Consider the following 11,927-nt stretch of genomic DNA (forward strand, 5'->3'; position numbering starts at 1 on the left):
AACATTGTGACCATGCCCATGGAGTTATTAATGAGAGGGCACTGATTGGCTAAATGCAAGTCTGTCAAAAGAACTGAAATAAGGGGGCAGTCTACAAAGGCTTAGATACAAGGTAATCACAGAGGTAAAAAGTATATTAATATAACGTGTTGATTATGCAAAACAGGGCAATAGGTAATAAAAGGATTATCTATATTTTTAAACAATAACATTTCTGGAGTAGACTGTCCCTTTAAACGGACTACCAACTATCTCTCTGCAATTTCCTCTAGGATGACTTTGCACTACCTTCAATCCAATCTGTCTAAAACTGAACTGCTTCTTTTTCCCCCACTCCTAAACACTCCATGTCTGACAATTCTCTTACTGTAAAAGACTGTCGCCTAGATTTAGAGTTTTGCGGTAGCCGTCAAAACCAGCATTAGGGGGTCCTAACGCTGGTTTTTACTGCCCGCTGGTATTTGGAGTCAGTCATTAAAGGGTCTAACGCTCACTTTGCAGCCGTGACTTTTCCATACCGCAGATCCCCCTACGCCATTTGCGTATCCTATCTTTTCAATGGGATCTTTCTAACGCCGGTATTTAGAGTCTTGGCTGAAGTGAGCGTTAGAAATCTAGCGACAAAACTCCAGCTGCAGAAAAAAACAGGAGTTAAGAGCTTTCTGGGCTATCGCCGGTTCATAAAGCTCTTAACTACTGTGCTCTAAAGTACACTAACACCCATAAACTACCTATGTACCCATAAAACGAGGTCCCCCTACATCGCCGCCACTATAATACATTTTTTTAACCCCTAATCTGCCGACCGCACACCGCCGCCACCTACGTTATACTTATGTACCCCTAATCTGCTGCCCCTAACACCGCCGACCCCTATATTATATTTATTAACCACTAATCTGCCCCCCTCAACGTCGCCAACACCTACCTACACTTAATAAACCCCAAATCTGCCGACCGGACCTCACCGCTACTCTAATAAAGTTATTAACCCCTAATCCTCCTCACTCCCACCTCAATAACCCTATAATAAATAGTATTAACCCCTAATCTGCCCTCCCTAACCTCACCGACACCTAACTTCAAGTATTAACCCCTAATCTGCCGACCGGACCTCACCGCTACTCTAATAAATTTATTAACCCCTAAAGCTAAGTCTAACCCTAACACTAACACCCCCCTAAGTTAATTATAATTTAAATCTAACGAAATAAATTAACTCTTATTAAATAAATTATTCCTATTTAAAGCTAAATACTTACCTGTAAAATAAACCCTAATATAGCTACAATATAACGAATAATTATATTGTAGCTATTTTAGGATTAATATTTATTTTACAGGCAACTTTGTAATTATTTTAACCAGGTACAATAGCTATTAAATAGTTAATAACTATTTAATATCTACCTAGTTAAAATAATTACAAAATTACCTGGAAAATAAATCCTAACCTAAGTTACAATTAAACCTAACACTACACTATCAATAAATTAATTAAATAAAATACCTACAATTATCTACAATTAAACCTAACACTACACTATCAATAAATTAATTAAATACAATACCTACAAATAAATACAATTAAATAAACTAACTAAAGTACAAAAAAATAAAAAAGAACTAAGTTACAAAAAATAAAAAAATATTTACAAACATTAGAAAAATATTACAACAATTTTAAACTAATTACACCTACTCTAAGCCCCCTAATAAAATAACAAAGCCCCCCAAAATAAAAAAAATGCCCTACCCTATTCTAAAATTAAAATAGAAAAGCTCTTTTACCTTACCAGCCCTTAAAAGGGCCATTTGCGGGGCATGCCCCAAAGAATTCAGCTCTTTCGCCTGTAAAAAAAAACATACAATACCCCCCCAACATTACAACCCACCACCCACATACCCCTAATATAACCCAAACCCCCCTTAAATAAACCTAACACTAAGCCCCTGAAGATCTTCCTACCTTATCTTCACCACACCGGGTATCACACCGATCCGTCCTGGCTCCGATGTCTTGATCCAAGCCCAAGCGGGGGGCTGAAGACATCCATCCAGACGGCATCTTCTATGTTCTTCCATCCGATGACGAGCGGCTGATCTTCAAGACCTCCAGCGCGGATCCATCCTCTTCTTCCGACGACTAGACGACGAATGAAGGTTCCTTTAAGGGACGTCATCCAAGATGGCGTCCCTCGAATTCCGAATGGCTGATAGGATTCTATCAGCCAATCGGAATTAAGGTAGGAAAATTCTGATTGGCTGATGGAATCAGCCAATCAGATTCAAGTTCAATCCGATTGGCTGATCCAATCAGCCAATCAGATTGAGCTCACATTCTATTGGCTGTTCCGATCAGCCAATAGAATGCGAGCTCAATCTGATTGGCTGATTGGATCAGCCAATGGGATTGAACTTGAATCTGATTGGCTGATTCCATCAGCCAATCAGAATTTTCCTACCTTAATTCCGATTGGCTCATAGAATCCTATCAGCCAATCGGAATTTGAGGGACGCCATCTTGGATGACGTCCCTTAAAGGAGCCTTCATTCGTCGGTAGTCCCTCGGGCCAGCAGGATGTTCCGCGTCAGAGGTCTGCAAGATGGATCCTGAAGAAAGAAGATTGAAGACCCCGCTTGGAAGATGACATCGCCCGGATGGAAGACTTCTTCAGCGCCGCTTGGAGGATCACTTCATTGGATGGAAGACTTCTTCAGCGCCGCTTGGAGGATCACTTCATCGGATGGAAGATTTCTTCAGCGCCCCTTGGAGGATCACTTCTGCCGCTCCGGATCTCCTCTTCAGTTCCATCGGTGGCTCGGCTGAGTGAAGACATCTCAAGGTAGGATGATCTTCAGGGGAGTAGTGTTAGGTTTTTTTAAGGGGGGTTTGGGTTAGATTAGGGGTATGTGGGTGGTGGGTTTTAATGTTGGGGGGGTTGTATTTTTCTTTTACAGGCAAAAGAGCAGTTTTCTTTGGGGCATGCCCCGTAAAAGGCCCTTTTGAGGGCTGGTAAGGTAAAAGAGCTTTGAACTTTTTTAATTTAGAATAGGGTAGGGCATTTTTTTATTTTGGGGGGCTTTGTTATTTTATTAGGGGGCTTAGAGTAGGTGTAATTAGTTTAAAATTGTTGTAATATTTTTCTAATGTTTGTAAATATTTTTTTATTTTTTGTAACTTAGTTCTTTTTTATTTTTTGTACTTTAGTTAGTTTATTTAATTGTATTTATTTGTAGGTATTGTATTTAATTAATTTATTGATAGTGTAGTGTTAGGTTTAATTGTAGATAATTGTAGGTATTTTATTTAATTAATTTATTGATAGTGTAGTGTTAGGTTTAATTGTAACTTAGGTTAGGATTTATTTTACAGGTAATTTTGTAATTATTTTAACTAGGTAGCTATTAAATAGTAAATAACTATTTAATAGCTATTGTACCTGGTTAAAATAAATACAAAGTTGCCTGTAAAATAAATATTAATCCTAAAATAGCTACAATATAATTATAATTTATATTGTAGCTATATTAGGGTTTATTTTACAGGTAAGTATTTAGCTTTAAATAGGAATAATTTATTTAATAAGAGTTAATTTATTTTGTTAGATTTAAATTATATTTAACTTAGGGGGGTGTTAGGGTTAAGGTTAGACTTAGCTTTAGGGGTTAATAAATTTATTAGAGTAGCGGTGAGGTCCGGTCAGCAGATTAGGGGTTAATACTTGAAGTTAGTAGTGGAGTGATTCAGGCGAAAATCTGATTGATCAGGGGTCAGATAGTTAGATTGTTGGTAATACTCACATAATTGCGTATGGACGCATTTTTCTAAGATTTTTTACAATACTGGGAGCAAAGATATAGGGCGATAATTAGAAACCAAGGTTAACTCCCCACTTTTATGGATAGGCACTACTCTTGCAGTTTTCCAAAGTTTGGGTATGTATCCAGACACCAAGGATTCGTTAATTAGGGTTGTGACAGGTTTAGCAATTGCCGGCACACTGAGCTTCAACAGCATTGCTGGGAGTAAATATAACTCTCACCATCTATTCCCCCCCACACACTATTTTTTTACCTTCCCTTCTATAATCTTTTCCCCTATGACTCTAATATCTGAAGAGATATTTACGCTACAGATAGAGATTTCGCCTTACACAATATCTAATCCATAACTTCTAGCTCATTTCCAGGTTTTGAAATAATAAATACAATATGGCCCATTTGGTACCAGTGAATAACTTATCCCTGACCTACTGTACCCACAAATTTAATTTACGCCTTAACTATTGTTCACTTTCGAAAATGTGTGGAGTACTGCCAATAAAGAAATGGAGGTTATTTTACTATAGATTGCCAATCTTACAGTGAATCAGTATATCTAAAGTTAATTGTCAATCATTTTGTTTGTATTTGAAATTTCACTTAATAATCATAAGATAATAAAAAAAACTAAAAACAAAACATTGTCATTATAAACCCCTACCTTTGTAACCAGTGCAACAGAACTTTGCAGTGCTAAACAAATTAATGATAATAATTATTATTATTATTATGGATCATCAAGTGTTATGCCTTGGGCTATGGTCTAGGAATCTAAAAAGTTATTAAGAAACACTGATTTGTTTATTTAGGACATTGATGCTCTTATATTACAATTTTATTTTAGTTTGTAAATTATCCATTTTTTTTATTATTATTGGTTTACTTTTAGTATTTTATTTGATATATAAATTGATTTGCTTCTTGTTTTATACTTCTGTGTCTTCCTTTTTTCTCCTTTTTTTAGTGATATATATTTTTATTTTAAAATTCTCTTTTAAGACATGAAATAAAGAATTGGGATTTTTAATATAAATTATATCTCCCTGCAAATTAAATCTGAAGAAGTACAGCAAAACAATGAATTTTTTGTGTGGACCTTTGAAATTACGTATTTTTGTTGATACAAAATTTTACAAAAATGATATTTCTAGAGACTAATACTGCTTACGTGACATTTAACTAAGGGTTATTTGCCTTTACCATGGGCGTTAGTGCTTAAAGGGACATGAAATCAAAAATTGTTTCCTTCATGATTCAGAGCGTACAATTAAAACTTTCCAATTTACTTCTATTATCTTATTTGCTCAGTTCTCTTGGTGTCCTTTATGAAAAGAATACCTAGGTAGGTTCACAGCTGGAAGCTAGCTGCTGATTGATAGCTTCTCATATACTGTATGCCTCTTGTCATTGGCTTACTAATTTGCTCAGCTAGAAGTAATTTGGAAAGTTGTTTAAAAATGTATGATCTTTTTTGGTTTCATGTCCCTTTAAAATATGTTTTTTGGTAAGAGGCTGGATTTCAAATGAAGCATGTCTAGAGCTGCCTAGGTAGACCTTCACTCAGAAGGGTTCTTGCTGAACTGCAATCATTTTATCATTTGCAATCATTTTGTTTCTGTTTTACATATGACGTGCAGCAATTATACTCATTACTGCCCAGTTGAGCTCAGTACTATGGAGTTTGTGTTTGAGTGTGTGAAGATATACTGTATATTTGGACTGAAAACATGCTAACAGTGATGTCATTTGCATAAGTAGGTTGAGTCAGAATGGAGGAGAATAATAGGCCGACTTACTAAGCAGTAGATGCTGCTTATTCCGCGCGAGTCTTCCAGCCGCTCTAAATATACCGCTTGAGCGGGAGCATTAATTAGCGCTCCACTTTTAATCTGGCCCTAAAACTTTACACTCATTTCGTCAATATTTAAACAGCTAAGGAAAGTTAAAAAAATACATCTACATGTTATTCTCAGACTAATCTTTTCTATGAATGCGTCATCTTTTCGAGCATTTATTTAGGGCTAGGTTACAAGTGGCGAGCTAACTGTTTGGGTTTATCGAAGCTTTTTGCACATGTCAGAAATAGCGCACAATTATGAGTTGAAAGTAAATGCAAATGCATGAGCGCAATCGCGATTTACGCTTGTGTGGTTAGCGTGACTAAAGAGCTCTGGTTAACTGTTACGCTCAAATAAAAAGTGGAAAAAAACACATACAAAATATGTCACAGTACAGTAAACACTCCTATTAGCACATTGCTTAAAAATATTGCATTCAAAAATTATAAGGGCTATAAGATGCGAAGTGTTTATAAAAGCACTTTCTGCTAGTTTTTTTCTTAGGGATCCATAGGAACACATGTAAAATGATATTTATTAATATAAATATATATGTATGTATTTTTATGCATATGTATTTATGTATTTATATGTGTATATATTTATTTACATACGTATATAAACATATAAATACAGATATACATATGTATAGAAATACATACATATATTTCAATGCAATCCTGCGTTCAGGTTAGGGTTAATGCGAGATGGCGGCCGTGAAATTGTGAGTTCAAAATGAGCCTCCATCAAAGTCTATGGGGTTTGAGAAAATGTTATTGCAACTTCACAGTTTTAAATTTTTTATCGCAAAGTTGGGACCGCAAAGGTGCGTCATTTTTACTTGCGACCTGTAAATGGTGCGCATGCATTAAAATAGAATTAAACCCTGAAAACACAAACGGAAGCACAAATATACTCCTCACTTGTAATTTAGCACTTATTGTTTAATATCCTTTTAAATAAATCTTCTGTAGATAAGGTTTTCATATTGAATAAAATCTGACAATGTGTAATTAAAATATCTGAGAGCTTGTCAACCTTGTACTAAAATATGCAGCTCTCAAGTTTGCTTTTCCTCCAGTTTGTGTACGTGCTGATCCATTAGGGTGTAACCAGCACAGATTAATTACTGTAGACACTATAGCAATACTCAGATGATTTAAATTCCTTGAACTAGGTGTGGTAAGATTTCAAGGCTTCTGGTAAATAACCATTAAATTCAAAAGAAGAAAAACTTTTGCAAAAAACAAAACAAGGCAGAGTTATATATATATATATATATATATATATATATATATATATATATACACTGTATATATATATATATATATATATATATATATATATAAAACACTTTATCCCAAGAAGAGGAGTTGGAGACTGGAACTTGAAGGCTTGGTAACAGTTTTATTTCAGCAAAGTTGCCAGGTACAAGGTGAGTACCCCAAAGATCCACTGACGCGTTTCGCGCATGCACACATGCGCTTCATCAGAGGCTGAAAATTACAGGTATTACACAGCCTTATATACAGACCCACAGCCAATCGTTTCAGTGGCATTCTCAGTGTAATCTTAATCTCAAAAGAATGAGGGCAGAACAGAAAAAAACGGGGGGTGTATATAAGGAGATATAACATATATATATATATATTTGTTGTACATATAAAAATACATAACAAAATCAAAGAGCTCCTTATAAAAATGTTTTTCAAAAAACAACTTAAAAACAACAAAAAAATTATACATAAACTATCAGGAAATACATCCTTACTTAAAAAAGCATAATAGACAAATTTATAAAAATTATATCAGTAGTCAAAGAGAGAAATTTTCATAATTAACTTAAGAAGAAAAGACTATGAAATAATTAAATAAATAAACATATAAAAACATATATGAAAGAAAAAAATGTATAAATTTACTTCTATATACATATATATATGTCTATGTACATATACGAGTATTAAATCTGAAACAAGATTGAATAAAGGTAATAGAAGTATCAATAGGAGAATAGATGCAATTAGACTAACTGCAGTGAAAACAGTACACTGCTACTCAGTAAATAAGTCTACATCCATTCTTTTATTAATACCTTCAGGGGTCCTTGTATGAAGTATTATGATTAAAAATATTTCCTTTTTTTGGAGATTCTTTTCTCTATCGCCCCCTCTAGTTGATTTTGTCAATCCCTATACATGAAAAATACCTAGATCCTAGACCATGTTGTCTAAAATGCTTAGCTACCGGGGGTTTTGGTTCTTTTTCGTCTAATGATGTCTTTTTTTTTAAGGGGTGTGTAGTGATCCCAACATATTGCTGGGAACAATAAAGACAGTTTAACAAATAAATAACAAATTGGGAAGTACAATCAATTCTATCCCTAATGTGGTATGTTTGTTGCGTTACACTAGAAGTAAAAGTATCAGTGACTATAATGCAGGTGCACGCCTTACAAGGAACATGACCACATTTAAAGCATCCTACTTTTAGACTAAGCCAATTTGGATTAGTGGCATTTGTTGTAGGTTTTGCTGCTAAGTTTTTTTTCTAGTTAGATCTGCTAATGTAGGAGCCTTCCTAGCTATACAGGGAGTGCAGAATTATTAGGCAAATGAGTATTTTGACCACATCATCCTCTTTATGCATGTTGTCTTACTCCAAGCTGTATAGGCTCGAAAGCCTACTACCAATTAAGCATATTAGGTGATGTGCATCTCTGTAATGAGAAGGGGTGTGGTCTAATGACATCAACACCCTATATCAGGTGTGCATAATTATTAGGCAACTTCCTTTCCTTTGGCAAAATGGGTCAAAAGAAGGACTTGACAGGCTCAGAAAAGAAAAAAATAGTGAGATATCTTGCAGAGGGATGCAGCACTCTTAAAATTGCAAAGCTTCTGAAGCGTGATCATCGAACAATCAAGCGTTTCATTTAAAATAGTCAACAGGGTTGCAAGAAGCGTGTGCAAAAACCAAGGCGCAAAATAACTGCCCATGAACTGAGAAAAGTCAAGCGTGCAGCTGCCAAGATGCCACTTGCCACCAGTTTGGCCATATTTCAGAGCTGCAACATCACTGGAGTGCCCAAAAGCACAAGGTGTGCAATACTCAGAGACATGGCCAAGGTAAGAAAGGCTGAAAGACGACCCCCACACAAGCTGAAACGTCAAGACTGGGCCAAGAAATATCTCAAGACTGATTTTTCTAAGGTTTTATGGACTGATGAAATGAGAGTGAGTCTTGATGTGCCAGATGGATGGGCCCGTGGCTGGATTGGTAAAGGGCAGAGAGCTCCAGTCCGACTCAGACGCCAGCAAGGTGGAGGTGGAGTACTGGTTTGGGCTGGTATCATCAAAGATGAGCTTGTGGGGCCTTTTCGGGTTGAGGATGGAGTCAAGCTCAACTCCCAGTCCTACTGCCAGTTTCTGGAAGACACCTTCTTCAAGCAGTGGTACAGGAAGAAGTCTGCATCCTTCAAGAAAAACATGATTTTCATGCAGGACAATGCTCCATCACACGCGTCCAAGTACTCCACAGCGTGGCTGGCAAGAAAGGGTATGAAAGAAGAAAATCTAATGACATGGCCTCCTTGTTCACCTGATCTGAACCCCATTGAGAACCTGTGGTCCATCATCAAATGTGAGATTTACAAGGAGGGAAAACAGTACACCTCTCTGAACAGTGTCTGGGAGGCTGTGGTTGCTGCTGCACGCAATGTTGATGGTGAACAGATCAAAACACTGACAGAATCCATGGATGGCAGGCTTTTGAGTGTCCTTGCAAAGAAAGGTGGCTATATTGGTCACTGATTTGTTTTTGTTTTGTTTTTGAATGTCAGAAATGTATATTTGTGAATGTTGAGATGTTATATTGGTTTCACTGGTAAAAATAAATAATTGAATGTCAGGGTTGGCTCCTGTACCTTTAAGTCAAACTTATTTATTCCTACTCCTCCCCCTTCCACCTGCCGATTAATGTTTAGTTTACCTGAATCTCATGTGAGAGGAAGCATACTCTGACCGTCCTGGCTATTTCAACAAAAGATATCTAAAGTACTGACTTATTTTCCTTCTACTAGGGACCTAAGGTTTTTAACCTTTCAAGATCTGTTTACAGTTTAAAGCAAAGTCGACTCGGCGAAAACCAAAGTTCTCAGCACGCTAACTGCAAACTGAAACCATTTCCACCTGTGGCTTTTATTCCTTACAAAGACTCACCGCTACCATATTCCCACTACAGTAGGATTACAATTCCTGATCACGGGTGATACCCGTTCACGATAAACACCGTGCTTCCTATAGCACCGTTCTGCCTGCCAGCAATTCCTGAACTGTGATTGGTGTTCAGCAACACACCTCCCGGTCTGTACACGCTTGCTTCCACATAGACCCGGTCGAGGCAACATCCACGCTGACTCCTTGCCAGCTAATCCTGCACTGTGATTGGAGGAAGAACACACAGGCACAAGACTCGCGCTGCAGCTGCAGCACGGACACCTCTCCCCTTTACAAAGCATACAAGGTACGCTCACATTACGAGTTGAACTGTTTTGCTTGTCACTACTAGTGGATATAACTTATATATATATATCATGGTTAAGCATTGACAAGAACTCCTAAAGATTGTACCACTTACTAAGGATTATTTGTCAACCTTCACATATGCGTATTAAAGAGACATTTATTCTGTAATACAGGAAATTTCCAGATTACTCCTGTAACAAAGAAATACGTATCACCTCTAAAGTCTGACACTAACACTTCATAGAACTAGTCTGCAGTTGAGATACTTCAACGTTGTATTAGGGATTACAGCACCCTGACATATTAATCGGCCATAACCATGGATCCAGCAGACCTGCCTACGGTTGTATATAACCTGTCCCAGAGGGTTGAACAACTCTCCCAAGGTTTAAGGGAACTTCAGTTGCAAAACGATAGTCTCAGAGCTACAGTTAGGGATAACACCCCTGAACCTCAGGTCTGTTTACCTGAACGCTTCACAGGAGATAGGAAGCTTTTCAGACAGTTCAAGAACGCCTGTTATTTATTGTTCCAGATGAAGCCTAGGACATACAACACTGAAAGAATTAAGGTTATGACGGTTATCTCTTTCCTCACGGGAGAGCCCAGGGTATGGACGGATACCTTTCTAGAGAATGAAGACCCTATTTTGGGTTCACTCACTGATTTTTTCTCTGAAATGAGCTCCTTATATGAAGACACCCAAAAACAACTGACAGCAGAGGCAAAGATGCGCTCCCTCAGACAAGGTAGACGTCCTGTCGAGGAGTATCTTTCGGAGTTTAAGCTCTATACAAAGGATTCTGAGTGGAGTGAGATCGCTCTCCGTAACCAATACCGGATAGGACTATCTGACAGTCTTAAGGACGAGTTAGCCCGAATCGAACTACCAAGATCCCTAGAAAATCTCATGGCACTCAGTGTCCAGATAGACAGGAGACTTCGAGAAAGAAGATCCGAACGCCAGCAGACAGAGGGAACCCAAAGGTACTATCCAGCACCCCAAACCAAGGATACCACCACTCCTATGGAGATTGGATTTACCAAAGGACCTCTCACGGTTGAAGAGAGACACAGAAGACAACAGAAGAATCTCTGTATGTACTGTGCATCTCCAACCCATCTAGTAAAAGAATGCCCACTACTACAGCGTCAGAAAAGAAGTAAGCCAAAAAATATATATCATTGCTTGACTAACAAAATCTTGAACGCTGCTTACTGTACCATGTCTCTCTCTTTACAGTGGGATCAGCAAGTGCTACAAGCTGAAGCAATCGTTGATTCAGGAGCTTACTCTAATTTCCTTGACTTAACACTTGTAAAAAAGAATAAAATTCCACTAATTCTGAAAGCAACACCTGTCTCCATTCGTGTTATTGATGGCACATATGTTACCTCTGGTCCTGTAACCCACCACACTATCCCTCTTAAGGTCACTACTGGAGAAGGTCATATTGAATACATCACCTTTGATGTCATTCCGTCTCCTCTATATCCAGTAGTTTTGGGACTCTCATGGTTGCAAAAACACCATCCCACCATTTCTTGGCAAACACTACATGTTGATCTAAATTCTACATATTGTCTCAATACCTGTTACCCTCATCAACAACTCCTCCACACTTCACTAGGGGCCATACCCCAAGAATACGCTGAGTATATGGATGTGTTCAATAAAAAACAAGCTGAACACTTACCGCCCCACCGTATATACGATTGCCCTATAGACCTACTACCT

This window comes from Bombina bombina, chromosome 3, assembly GCF_027579735.1.
Source record: "Bombina bombina isolate aBomBom1 chromosome 3, aBomBom1.pri, whole genome shotgun sequence".
Lineage (NCBI taxonomy): Eukaryota > Metazoa > Chordata > Amphibia > Anura > Bombinatoridae > Bombina > Bombina bombina.